General features: G+C 39.4%; 1 protein-coding gene across 6 annotated transcripts in view; it reads left to right on the plus strand.

Moving 5' to 3' along the window:
* The window catches only part of MARCHF8 (membrane associated ring-CH-type finger 8), a 107,097-nt gene that overhangs the window by 5,800 nt on the left and 87,956 nt on the right, over positions 1-13,341 (plus strand). For 3 of the 6 annotated variants that reach the window (XM_025284954.3, XM_025284946.3, XM_025284950.3), the window contains exon 1: positions 12,807-12,998. The exons of the other annotated variants lie outside the window; for them this stretch is intronic. The gene's annotated coding sequence lies outside the window, so the exon portion shown is untranslated. Of the gene's footprint in view, positions 1-12,806; positions 12,999-13,341 lie in introns of those variants that run through there. 6 annotated transcript variants of the gene reach the window in all.

A 13,341-nucleotide genomic window follows, 5' to 3' on the forward strand; every position in this document is an offset into this window, starting at 1 on the left:
AAATAAAAATGAACAGCTGTCTGCCTACAGGAGTGGTTAACATCTGTAAGACCGACAGTAGCAAGTGTTGGCCAGGGTGCCAAGCGACTAAAACTTGCATGAACTGCTGGTAGGAGTGTGTGGCGATGCAGGAACTTTGAGTAACAGTGTGGCAGTTTAAAGTTACATATGCTCTATGGTCCAGCAATTCTATCCCTGATTATAAAATAAAAACTTAATATCTATCACAATTGACTTACACCTCAGTGTTTAGAGATCAAAACTGGAAATACGCCAAATGTCTATTAATGAATATACAAATTAAGTACTACTCAGCAGTATAAAGGGAACTATTGATAGTATAAATTTTATGCTGAACAAAAGCCCCACACAAAAGAATGCATACTGTATAATTCCATTCACGTTGATCCTAAGCCAGTAAAACGAATCTATAATGAAGCAGATTAATGATTGCTTGCAATCAGAGGTGAGGGAATTGACTGCAGAGGCACAGGAAAGAACTTTTTGTGGTAATGAAAATGTTTTGTCTGAATTTTGATTGGGTAGTTGTTACACTACATACACTTTTGTCAGAGCTTTTCCAACACTTAATATGGGTTCATTTCATGTAAAGTGTAATTTAATACACTTGATTTTTAAAAAGCAGGGGTCTAAACAGCATTTATAGAATAAGCAAATATATTTGTGTGTATGTAATGATTTTATTTAAAATACTTTAATGTGTAAACACATGGACATGAAATGTCCTGAAGCACGTTCAGATTGTTACCAGTTGTGTCTGCTGGTGGCATTTTAGGTGATTAAAAGAATGATTGGACTTGTACATATTATTTGAATTATTTTTTCAGTGAACTTATCTTGACAAAAGAAAAGGAAGGATTTTTTTTTTGTCTTGTAGATATTTTATTCCTGGATGATTTTGTCCTCTAAATACTGAATAAACGTTGTAATAATTCTAAACTATGTTTTAGAATTTAAACACTATTGCTCTGTAGTTAGTACCAGTTAAGACCAAAACCTTACGTTACCTTCAGTGTCCCTCGGCCTCCCCTTCACCCCGTCCTCTCACCTCCCCGCAGACATGACGGCTGCACTCCAGATTCGTGTTTTTATTCCTTTTCCGCGTGTGCCTCTCTAAGCTTTGTTGTTTGTACCCATGCACTGTTGAATTTACTAACTGGAATTATACCGCGTGCACATGTCTGTCACTTGCTTTCTTATCCTGCGTAATATGACTCGACGTTCATCCGTATTTTGACGTGTGGTTGTAGGACATTGATGTTTCATTGTTGTATTGCGTTATTTTATATGAACATTCCACCATTTTACCTTTATACTTTTGATGAATGAATACGTTGTTGAGATTTTTTTTTTTGGGTCATGAGCAGTGGTGATGTGAACATTTTGTGTGTGTCTTCTGGTGCAAATGGACAAGACTTTCTCTGAATATATAATTACTTCTAACCATAGCTGCTGGGTTGTAGGGTACTGCATTTCTTCAGCTTTTCTAGAAGTATTTGTTTTTTATTGAACTCTAATGAATTACCACAAACTTTAGAGGCTTAAACCAAGACGTGTTTTAATCTCATAGTTCTGTAGGTCAGAAGTGAGCTTGGCTTGCCTGGGTTGTCTGCTTTTTGTCTTAGAAGGCTGAAATCAAGTTGGGTGGGTGAGTACATGCTGAGTCGCTTCAGTTGTGTCCGACACTATGCGAGCCGTGGACTGTAGCCCTCCAGGCTCCTCTGTGCCTGGGATTCTCCAGGCAAGAATACTGGAGTGGGGTACCATGCCTTTCTCCAGGGGATCTTCCAGACCCAGGGATGGAACCCTCTTCTCTTATGTCTCCTGCATCGTCAGGTGGGTTTTTTCCCACTGGCGCCACCTCAGAAGCCCCCAGGTCGGGTACATTTATTCGTAGTTAATTCAACTCTTCCCATATTATTAGTGGATATTTAGCATGCTCTGATTTTTCTCTTTTAACAGTATTGCACTGACCATTCTTGTGTAAATGTCTTTGAACATTTATGGGAGTGTTCTTGTAGTATAGAAAGCTAAAAGTGGAGTTGTCTGGTAATGGGGATTGAAATTGAGTAGTGGTGGTTGTCTCAGTTTTTATTTCCTCTGCATTTCCCCGGATAATGTTGATCTTTTCCCCATTTTTTTGCCCATACTATCTATTGGCAATCTCTTTATTTTTCTGTATTTTAAAATTAATGTTTAAATTTTTATCACAGTAATACTTGGATATTGTTTAAAAAGAGTAAGCATAAATGCTTGTAATGAAACACAGAGTCACCTTTTGTTTTCTTGTTTGTTATGGTGGTTACCTCCATATTCCGTAACTTAATGCTTATCTCACTGTTAATGATTTATCAACTTTAAATGTTATGCATTGCTGTCCTGTTTTGAGAATGTGGGCGTCTTGAACTCTCCTCACTTATTTTCTCCATTTCAATTATGGTTATAGTCCTATTTTTATTGAAATCAGTAATTAGTATTTGCTTGCTGCTGCTGCTAAGTCACTTCAGTCGTGTCTGACTCTGTGCGACTCCATGGATGGCGGCCCACCAGGCTCCCCTGTCCCTGGGATTCTCCAGGCAAGAACACTGGAGTGGGTTGCCATTTCCTTCTCCAATGCATGAAAGTGAAAAGTGAAAGTGAATTCGCTCAGTCGTGTCTGACTCTTCGCGATCCCATGGACTGCAGCCTACCAGGCTCCTCCGCCCATGGGATTTTCCAGGCAAGAGTACTGGAGGGGGTTGCCATTGCCTTCTCCAATTAGTATTTAGTCACTGACAACTTTTTTTTAACTGTAGAGCCAAATTGTAGTCTGTGACTACATTTCCTTTCTTCAGTTCAGTTGCTCGGTCGTGTCCGACTCTTTGAGACCCCCATGGACTGCAGCATGCCTGGCTTCTCTGTCCATCACCAATTCCCAGAGCTTGCTCAAACTCATGTCAGTCGAGTTGGTGATGCCATCCACCCATCTCATCCTCTGTCATCCCCTTCTCCTCCTGCCTTCAATCTTTCCCAGCATCAGGGTCTTTTCCAGTGAGTCAGTTTTTCACATCAGGTGGCCAAAGTATTGGAGCTTCAGCTTCAGCATCAGTCCTTCCAGTGAATATTCAGGACTGATTTCCTTTAGGATGGACTGGTTGGATCTCCTTGCAGTCCAAAGAACTCTCAGGAGTCTTCTCCAGGACCACAGTTCAAAAGCATCTGTTCTTCAGCACTCAGCTTTCTTTATGGTTCAACTCTCACATCCATACATGAGTAGGGGAAAAACCATAGCTTTGACTAGATGGACTTTTGTGGGCAAAGTAAAGTTAGTACCTCACTTTTTTACATACATCGCATTTTTCATATACCTTCTCGTAGACAAATTATTACTTTTAACAGATGCTGTATCACATCATCTACAATATCCCCTTTCCTGTCAGTCTCTATACTCTTCTGGATGTTTTTCCTCGTAAAGCCTTTCATCATCTTGCTTTAATGTGAGTCTGAATTCTCTAGTCTTACTGCTCAGTCCCTGTGGGAGGCATTTGCTCTGGGTCATTCAGTTTCTCCAGAGAATCATCTGTTCTCCCTTTGTGTATTCGTCTTGGTAGTTGAAGGCTGTTGCTCCTCACAGAATATTCCATAGACCGTCCACATTGGTATCCTCTCAGTGCTTGTTCAAGATGTAGGATCCCAGGCCACATCCTGGACCTGCATCAGAACAAGATAACTTATTTGCAGCAACATTTTTGAAAGTGCTGGCCTGTGCTATGGCAACAGCGACAATAGCAACAAAACATTTTTTGTCATGCAGAGTCTAAGGCAAGTTGGATGTAACTCCTCCCTCTGTAGCCATGCCACCTGACTTTGAAGATGGCAGTGGAAGAGAGCTGGAGGAGCTCAATGAATGTTTTTAAAGGCCAGGTCTGGAAGTGGCTAGTGTTACTCTTCCCATATTACATTTGTCAGAAATCAGTCACATTAACTCTAACATAATTTTAAGTGAGACTGGCAAATGTAGTCTTCCAATTTGCCCAGGAACAGGGAACAGTGTAGTGGATAAGGAGCACTGACTTTGCTTCAGTTGTCCATTCTGGTCCCCAAACTGTTTCATTCTCAGTTCAAAGTATAGGCATACCTTGGACATATTGTGCGTTCGGTTCTAGACCAAGGCAATAAAGGAAATGTTGAGATAAAGCAAATCAGTTTTTTTTTTTTTCGGTTTCCCAAAGCACATAAAGATTATGTTTATGCTATACTGTAATCTGTTCAGTGCGCAAGAGCATACTCATAATACTATGTCTAAAAACAATGTACATACCTTAATTTAAAAATAACCTGTCGCTAAAATGTGCTCACCATCATCTGAGCCCCCAGTGAGTCACAATATTTTTCCTGGTGGAGGGTCTTGCCGTGATGTTGATGGCTACCGCTGACAATGATGGAGGCATCTCTGAAGGTTGGAGTGGCTGTGGCAGTTTCTTAAAATAAGACGGAAATGAAATTTGCCGCTTTGATCGCCTCTTCCTCCTCTGAGCCATTTCTCTGTGGCATGCAGTGCAGTTTGATAGCATTTCATCCACAGTAGAACATCGTTCAGAATTGGAGTCCATCCTCTTAAACCTTTGCCACTGCTTTATTAACTAAGTGTATGTAACATTCTAAATCCTTTGTTGTCATTTCAGCAGTTGAACTTCATCTTCACCAGGAGTAGATTCCATCTCAAGATACCACTTTCTTTGCTCATCCATAAAAGTAACTCTTCCATTAAAGTTTTGTCATGCATGTGTGCTAAGTCATTTCAGTCATGTCTGAGTCTGTGCAACCCCATGGACTATAGCCTTCCAGGCTTCTCTGTCCATGGGATTTCCCAGGCAAGAATACTGGAGTGGGTTGCCATTTCCTTCTCCAGGGGATCATCCTGACTTGTGGCTCGAACCCCTGTCTCTGTGTCTCCTGCATCGGCAGGCTGGTTCTCCACCACTAGGGTCACCTGGGAAACCCATGTTAACTTCCAAACTTTGCTTAATTTTGATAAAGTTGATCAACTTCCGAATGCCCCTTAATTCTTTCCATGAATCATGAATGTTTTTTAGTGATGTCTAGAAAGATGAGATCCTTTCTAGAAGGTTTTCAGTTTTGCCCAGATGTAGCAAAGGAATCACTATCTATGGCTGCTGTAGACTTCTGAGATGTATTTCTTACATAATGAGATTTAAAAGTCAAAATGACTCCTTAATCTATGAGCTGCAGAATGGGTGTGTTAGTGGTCATGAAAACAATACAATAATCTCATTACAGTATATCTCTCCCGGTGCTCTTGTGTAACCAAGTGTGTTGTCAGGGAGCAGTAATTTTGAAAGGGATCTCTTTTCCTGGACATTGGGTCTCAATAGTGGGCTTGAAATCTTTAGTAACATGTTGTGAAGCGATGTGATGTCACCCAGGCTTTGTTGTTCCATTTATAGAGCGCAGGCAAAGTAGACTTAGCATAATTCTTAGAGACCGTGGGATTTTCATAGTTGAGCATTGGCTTTTACTTGAAGTAACCAGCTGCAGCAGTCCCTAATAAGAATGAGTCTGTCCTCTGAAGTTCTGAAACCAGGCACTGACTTTCTCCTAGCTATGCAAGTTTTGGATGGCATCTTCTTCCAGTATAATGCTGTTTCATCTTCACTGAAAATCTCTCACTTAGTGGAGCAGCCTCATTAATTATCTGGATTAGGCGTTGGCTTAAGAAAATGTGGCTAGTTTGATCTTCTCTACAGACCACTAAAACTTTCTCCATGTCAGCAGTAAAGATATTTCTAGTCGATTCAGAGTACCAGTAGCCAAACATATTTTTTGTTTCTGCTAGCAACAGCCAATAGTAAATAATAGCCAATAGAAAATAAAGTTTCATTTTCCAGTTGTTCCCCAGTTTTAAAGTCATCATGTGTGTGATCTGTTTTCTGAATTATAGCCATCAACAGATTTTGTAACTATCTTTTCAGTCACTAAAAGTGCATCATCATCTTTTCATTTTCTAATATGAAGTTTATCATTGCCTACGGAGTGGTGACTAAGAAAATGCAGCTTGCTCAGGTTTCGTTAGGATAGCACCCCGCTTCTGGTAGCGGCTTCTTTTGGGGAGGTGGCCAAAGTACCAGTTGTGTTTTATCTTTATTGTTAGCCAGTATTTTACTACTACTCATAACCTGAGGCACAAGCTCTTTGGCTTCTTATAGGTAAATTAGCTCATTATGTATCTATTATTTCATATACTTTTTATTATGGCTTTCTCCATCTTGCTAATTACTGTTCCCATATTTTCTGTCTTTAAAAAACAGTTGAAATCATTTTCATCCACTTGAATGTTCTCTTCCCTCATTTGTGGCCTTGTGATTTGTCTTTTTTCTTTCCTTTTTAAAAATTTTAATTTTTCATTTTGAGATAAATGTAGGTTGATATGCAGTTGTAAGAAATAATGTAGAGAGATCCTGTTTAAGAGATCCAGTTTTCCTCAAAGTTAACAGCCTGCAAAATTTTAGTACAATATCATGACTGGGATACTGACATCTGTATAGTTCAGGGGTAGAATATGTCATCACAAGGATCCTTTATGTTATTCTTTGTAACTTCCCCGACTTTCCCTACTCCCACTGCCTTCTTAACCTCTGGCAACCTCTAACCTCTTCTCCCACTTGTATATTTTGTCTTTTCAGGATATTCTATGAATGGAATTATGCATCATGTGACCTTTTCAAATAGGCTCTTATCACCCAGCATCATTCTCTGCAGATTCATCATGGTTGTTTCATGTCCAAATAGTTCTTTTTTATTCCTTTTTTATTTCCAAGTAGTATTCTGTGATATGAATGTGCCATGGTTTGTTGAATCATTGGCCTGCTGAAGAACATCTAGTTGAATAAAGCTGTTGCTAACATTTGTGTGCAGGTTTTCCTGTAATCGTATTACTTCATTTCTCTGGTGTAAAAGTCCGGGAGCACAGTGGCTGGGCTCTAGGATGTTCACCTGTTTGTTTTAAGAAGTTGCCCAAGTGTTTTCCAGAGAGAAGGTACCATTTTACATTCCTGCCAGTACTGAAGGGATGGTTCAGTTTCTCCTTATCCTTGCCCACATTTTGGTGTTGGCACCGTTTCTTGTTTTAGTAATTCTGGTAGGTATGTAATGATACTTCATTGTGATTTTCACTTGTTTTTCCCTAATCGCAGAGTTGGACAGCACTGAGTGACTGAACAACAACAGTGGCTAGTGAGATTGAACGTATTGTGATGTGTTTATTTGTCACTTGTGTGTTCTCTCAGTGAAAGTCTCTTCATGTCTTTTGCCCATTTACTAATGGATTTTTGTTGTTAAGTTTTGAGAGTCCTTTATATACAATATTTTAGATACTAGTCCTTTGTCAATGATTTGCAAATATTTTTCTCTGAGTCTGTGGCTTACCTTTTCACCCTTTGAAGTTCAATTTATACATTTTTCCAGTTGGGAATCATGTCTTTGGTGTCAAGTTTAATAACTGTCTAGCCCTAAATCCTAAAGATTTTTTAAAATGCTTTTTTCTCCCTAAAAGCTTTATAGTTTCAGGTTGCACGTGTAAGTGAATGAACTGTTTGAGTTCAGGTGTTGAAACTTCACTTGAGGTTCACTTTTTTTCCTTTATTGCTCTGGCACCGTTTGTGGAAAGGAAAAGTTATTTTTCCTTCATTGAATTGCTTAATAAAAAATCATCTGGGCGTATTTGTGTGGGTCTATTCATGTGTTATCTATTCTGTTCCACTGAATTGTATGTCTGTCTCTCTGCCAGTGCCACACAGCCTTGGTTGGGGTCGCTCTGTGTTGTTGTTCAGTAGCTAAGTTGTGTCCTACTTTTTGTGACCCTGTGGACTGCAGCATTCCTGGCTTCCCTGTCTTGCACCATCTCTTGGAGTTTGCTCAAACTCATGTCCATTGAGTCAGTGATATTATCCAGTCCTCTCATCCCCTCTCACTCACTTTTCCTCCTGCCCTCAATCTTTCCCAGCATCAAGGGAAAGGGAAATCTTTCCTGTGAGTCGGCTCTTTACATCAGGTGGACAGAGTATTGGAGCTTTAGCTTCAGCATCAGTCCTTCCAATGAATATTCAGGGTTGATTTCCCATAAGGTTGACTGGTTTGATCTTCTTGCAGTCCAAGGGACTCTCAAGAGTCTTCTCCAGCACCACAGTTCAAAAGCATCAGTTCTTTGGCCCTCAGCCTTCTTTATGCTCCGGCTCTTACATCTGTACATTACTGCTGGAAAAACCATAGCTTTGACTATACAGACCTTGTCTTGAATTCAGTAGACTGATTTCTCCCATTCTATTATCTTTCAAAGGTGGTTTACCTTTTGTCTTTCCATATACATTTTAAAATATTTGTGTCTGTGTCTACAAAAGTCTTTAAAAGAATTTAACAGGAATCTTCTTGAGTTAGTGTATTCATTAGGGAATAATAGACATTATTACTTTGTTGAGTCTTGTCCATGAACACAATTATTTATTACTTTTTTATTCGTCCTCTAATTTCTTTCACAAGCATTTTTTATAGTTTTCAGCATAGAAGCTCTTTCTTACATTTACACTTAATATGCCGTTTTTTCATGATTGTAAATGATGTTGTGTTTTTAATTTCCATGTCCTCATTTTCATTGCTAGTATTTAGAAGTACAGCTAATTTTTGTATGTTTATCTTGTATCCTGCAACTTTGCTGAATTCTGTTAATCTGGGAGGTTCTTTTTTTTTTTTTTTGGTAGTTTCCTTGGGATGTTCTGTGTAATCTGAAGATAGGTGCAGTTTTATTTGTTTCTTTCTAATCTGTGTGCCTTTTATTTCTTTTCTTGCTCTAAAGCTTTGTCTAGAACTTATGCTGCTGCTGCTGCTAAGTCGCTTCAGTCGTGTCCGACTCTGTGTGACCCCATAGATGGCAGCCCACCAGGCCCCGCCGTCCCTGGGATTCTCCAGGCGAGAACACTGGAGTGGGTTGCCATTTCCTCCTTCAATGCATGAAAGTGAAAAGTGAAATTGAAGTCGCTCAGTCGTGTCCGACTCTTAGTGACCCCATGGACTGCAGCCTACCAGGCTCCTCCGTCCATGGGATTTTCCAGGCTAGAGTACTGGAGTGGGGTGCCATTGCCTTCTCCCGGCTAGAACTTACAGCACTATATTAAATAAGAGTTGCCTTTTCCCCAATCTAGGGGCAGAGCAGTGATTTTCTCATCATTAAGTGTAATGTTAGTTGTAGGTTTTTTTTTTTTTTAATAGATGCTCTTTTTTAAATTAAGTATGTTCTTTTTTATTCCTATTTTTCTGAGATTTTTTAAAAAAATCATGAATTAATGTTGAATTCTGTCATACGCTTTTCCCTTGTTCATTGGTATCATCCTATGATTTTATTCATTAGCCTCTTAACACTGTAGATTACAGTGATTAATTAAAAAAATTTTTTAATTGAAATATAGTTAATACAGGGGCTTCCCTGGTGGCTCAGAGGTTAAAGCGTCTACCCGCAATGCGTGAGACCCTGGTTCGTTCCCTGGATTGGGAAGATCCCCTGGAGAAGGAAATGGAGACCCACTCCAGTATTCTTGCCTGGAGAATCCCATGGACGGAGGAGCCTGGTGGGCTACAGTCCACGGGTCGCAAAGAGTCGGACGCGACTGAGCGACTTCACTTTCACTTTCACAGTTAATTTACAATGTTGTGTTACTTTCTGCTTGTGTATACTTTCTATTGTGTTACTTTCTGCAAAGTGAATCAGTTATGTAGCATAGAACATATATCCAGTCTTTTGAAAGATTTCCCCATATAGGTCATTACAGAGCGTTGAGTACAGTTCTGTGTGATATCTAGTAGGTCCTTATTTGTTACTTATTCTATGCCGTCTATGGGGTCGCACAGAGTCAGACACAACTGAAGCGACTTAGCAGCAGCAGCAGCAGCTATGTATTGTAGTGTGTATGTGTCAGCCCCAAACTCCCAATTTATCCCTTCTCCTGATTAATTTTCAAAAATTTAAAAAGAATCTTGTATCCTTGGGATAAGCCTCACTTGGTCATGGTTTATAATTCTTTCTGTATTTACTGAATTCTGTTTGCTGATACCTTAAGGGTTTTTCTTTCTGTTCAGAGACCTTCTTTTAGCCATTTCATCCTTTGGGGGTACATCTGCTGGTGAAGCTGTCTCTTAGTTTACTTTTATCTCAAATGTCTTGATTTCCCCTTCCTCTTTGAAGGATATTTTTGTTGGATATTGGACTCTGTTGACAGTTCTTTTTTTTTCAGTACTTGAAAACTGTTGTGTCTTTCTGACCTCTCTATATTCTGATGAAATATATGCTGCCATTTAAATAATTTTTCCCCTATAGGTAAGGTGTTATTTCTGTCTCATTGCTTTCAAGGTTTTTTATCCTTTAGTGTTCAGAAGTTTAACTGTTTATGTGTCTTACTGAGGATTTCTTTGAGTTTATCCTGTTTGCTCAGATGTTTGCTCAGAATCTTGAGTCTGTAAATGTATCTTTTACCAAATTTGGATATTTTCAGCCATTATTTCAAGTTCTTTTCAGCTTAGTTCTCTCCTATGACACGAATGTTAACTCTTGAGTTACAGACCCACAGGTCCCTAAGGCTCTGTTCATTTTTCTTTTGCAGTTTATCTTTCTCTTTGTCATTCAGATTGGGTAGTTTCTATTTGTCTATCTTCTGGGTTACTGCTTTTTTCTGTCTACACCATTCTGCTGAACCCACCTCTTGGTTTTTGTATTTTGGTAATTGTATTATTCAGTTCTGAAATTTTCTTTTGGCTCTTCTTTATATCTTTGCTGAGCTCCCCCCTGCCTCTTTTTTTAAACCAAGACACAGCAGTGGTAAGGAAGAAAGTTCTAGCTACTTACCCAACCTCCTCTTGACACCACCCTGATGAGGATGTTGGGATGCTTGGTTATATCTTGGTGGGAGAAGATATCTTATCTACCCTTGGTCTTTGCTGGCATGGGTAGTGATGTGACCACAGGTTTTTTTCCCTGTGGTTTTGTGGCTCAGTGATAAAGAATCTACCTGTCATGCAGGAGACACAGGAGACACACGTTTAATCCCTGGGTCAGGAAGATCCCCCTGGAAGAGGGCATGCCAACTCACTCCAGTATTTTGGCCAGGAAAATTCCATGGACAGAGGAGCCTGGTGGGCTACAGTCCATAGGGTCACAAAGAGTCGGATGTGACTGAAGCGATTGAGCAAAACACGAGTACACATTTGTCTGGGGTCAGGTGATTGTTTTTTTTTTTTTTTTTTTTTTTTTTTACTTTCTAGGCTGACTCTTTCTACTCTTCTGTTTAGAAATAGCAAGGTTTTCTTGGAGCTTTTGTTCACTTCTTGATGTTTCTGGATTTGCCAATTCTTTGGCTCCAATTCTTTGGATTATATGAGGCAAAAAGAAAACTCAGGAGACTTAACAAGACATCATTCCTTGAATCCTGAGATCCCTAGCTAGTCTGCCTTCTTTCTGCCTTTGAAAGTCTTCTATTGGTTTTATATAAAATATGCAGAGCCTTTACTTGTCCTTATTGGAAAAGTACATTTACTGTAACTTCTGAGAAGTGTAAGCTTCTTATTTTTAAGAAAATCCTTTTATTATTTTAATAGGATCTTGGTGGAAAAGGAACTTAACCTAAGTATTCAGTCCACACCTTTATTACTTCTTAATATTTTATTACATTTGTGTGAATTAGGCTGATTGAATATATTATTTGCTTAGAGCTTATATATTATTCATGGCACACATCTTATGTGAAAGAGCCTTTGGGAAATAATGGAGAGCATGAAGCTTTGCTTGCCGAGGGTTTCTCAAAAAGTTCCCTGTGATAAATGAGTTCCTTCTGTGTTACTCCCCAAAAGATTAGTTTGCTTCTTGGTGAATTTCTTTAGGGTAGTTGATGTAGAAGATGATACTGTAATACTGCAGCCTAATTTTTAAAGTTAAAATGACCTTTTATTTTATGCCAGGAGGCTATAAACTGTAAATCTTTAAATTTATCTTGATTTGTTAAAAATAATTTAAATATTTTTTCAGGAATGGTATCTTTTATATTAGATTATATCAAAGCGTTAACATTTTAAAGAATCACTGGACGTCTCAAGTTTGTTGATTCGGTCCTGACAGTGTTAGGGGTGCTCTGGTGCTTACCCAGGTTGCATAGTGGTTTAAGAATTTGGCTTCTAGAGCCAGCCTCAGTGTTTACTGGTGACCTTGGAGCTGGGTTTCTTCCATCCATAGAGTGCGAGTGATCACAGTTACACTAGTTCCTAAGGGGATTGTGATGATGTGCGTTGTTTTGAACTTGTGAAAACTGAAAATATTTTTCTATTTTATCATAAAACTTTAAAAAATGTCCATTCTATTAGTAACAGCATCTAATACAACTTGATACAGTTCTGCGGAGATTAGACTTAAGAGTTAGGAAACCTGAGTTCCACTTCAAGCTTTCCTATATAGTTGCTGGACTTTTGGCAAGCAACCCTGCTTCACCCTTTTCTATTTTATTTTACTCATTTATAAAAGTAGGATTGAACAGGTTGAGCTTTAATATTCCTTCTATTCTGTTTTTCTTTTTTTGTCTCAGTGAATCATAATTGAGTTCATGCTGCTGCTGCTGCTAAGTCGCTTCAGTCGTGTCCGACTCTGTGCGACCCCATAGACGGCAGCCCACCAGGCTCCCCCGTCCCTGGGATTCTCCAGGCAAGAACACTCAAGTGGGTTGCCATTTCCTTCTCCAGTGCATGAAAGTGAAAAGTGAAAGGGAAGTCACTCAAGTCGTGTCTGACTCTTCGCGACCCCATGGACTGCAGCCCACCAGGCTCCTCCATCCATGGGATTTTCCAGGCAAGAGTACTGGAGTGGGGTGCCATTGCTTTCTCCATCTCGCAATACTAATTGAGGGCAAAACTAATGCCTATGGATGGAAGGAGGGCTGCCCTTGTCTCAGGTAATGGACACACTTCTAACATTTATTAATACTCCTGTCCAACATTGAAATGGGCCACCTTAAGTGCTGGATGCTTTGTAACCATGCAGGGACGGAAGTCAAGGTCAGGCTGGCAAATGATGTATCAGAGTCGGGTCAAAATTATTGAAGTCTCAGCCAGGGATGGTGCTGGATGAGTTCTCTAACTTTCTGGCCTCCCATGGGTGGAAGTCATGACATGATAAAATTGTTAAAGTAATCAAGAAAAGAGATACTGTAGTATGCTGCAGAGGTCACTAACCTTAACTGAATTATAATGATGGCATTTTATATACTAAATTCCTTTTTATCTGCAGGTTTTTGT

This window comes from Bubalus bubalis, chromosome 4 (genome assembly GCF_019923935.1).
Source record: "Bubalus bubalis isolate 160015118507 breed Murrah chromosome 4, NDDB_SH_1, whole genome shotgun sequence".
Taxonomy (NCBI): domain Eukaryota; kingdom Metazoa; phylum Chordata; class Mammalia; order Artiodactyla; family Bovidae; genus Bubalus; species Bubalus bubalis.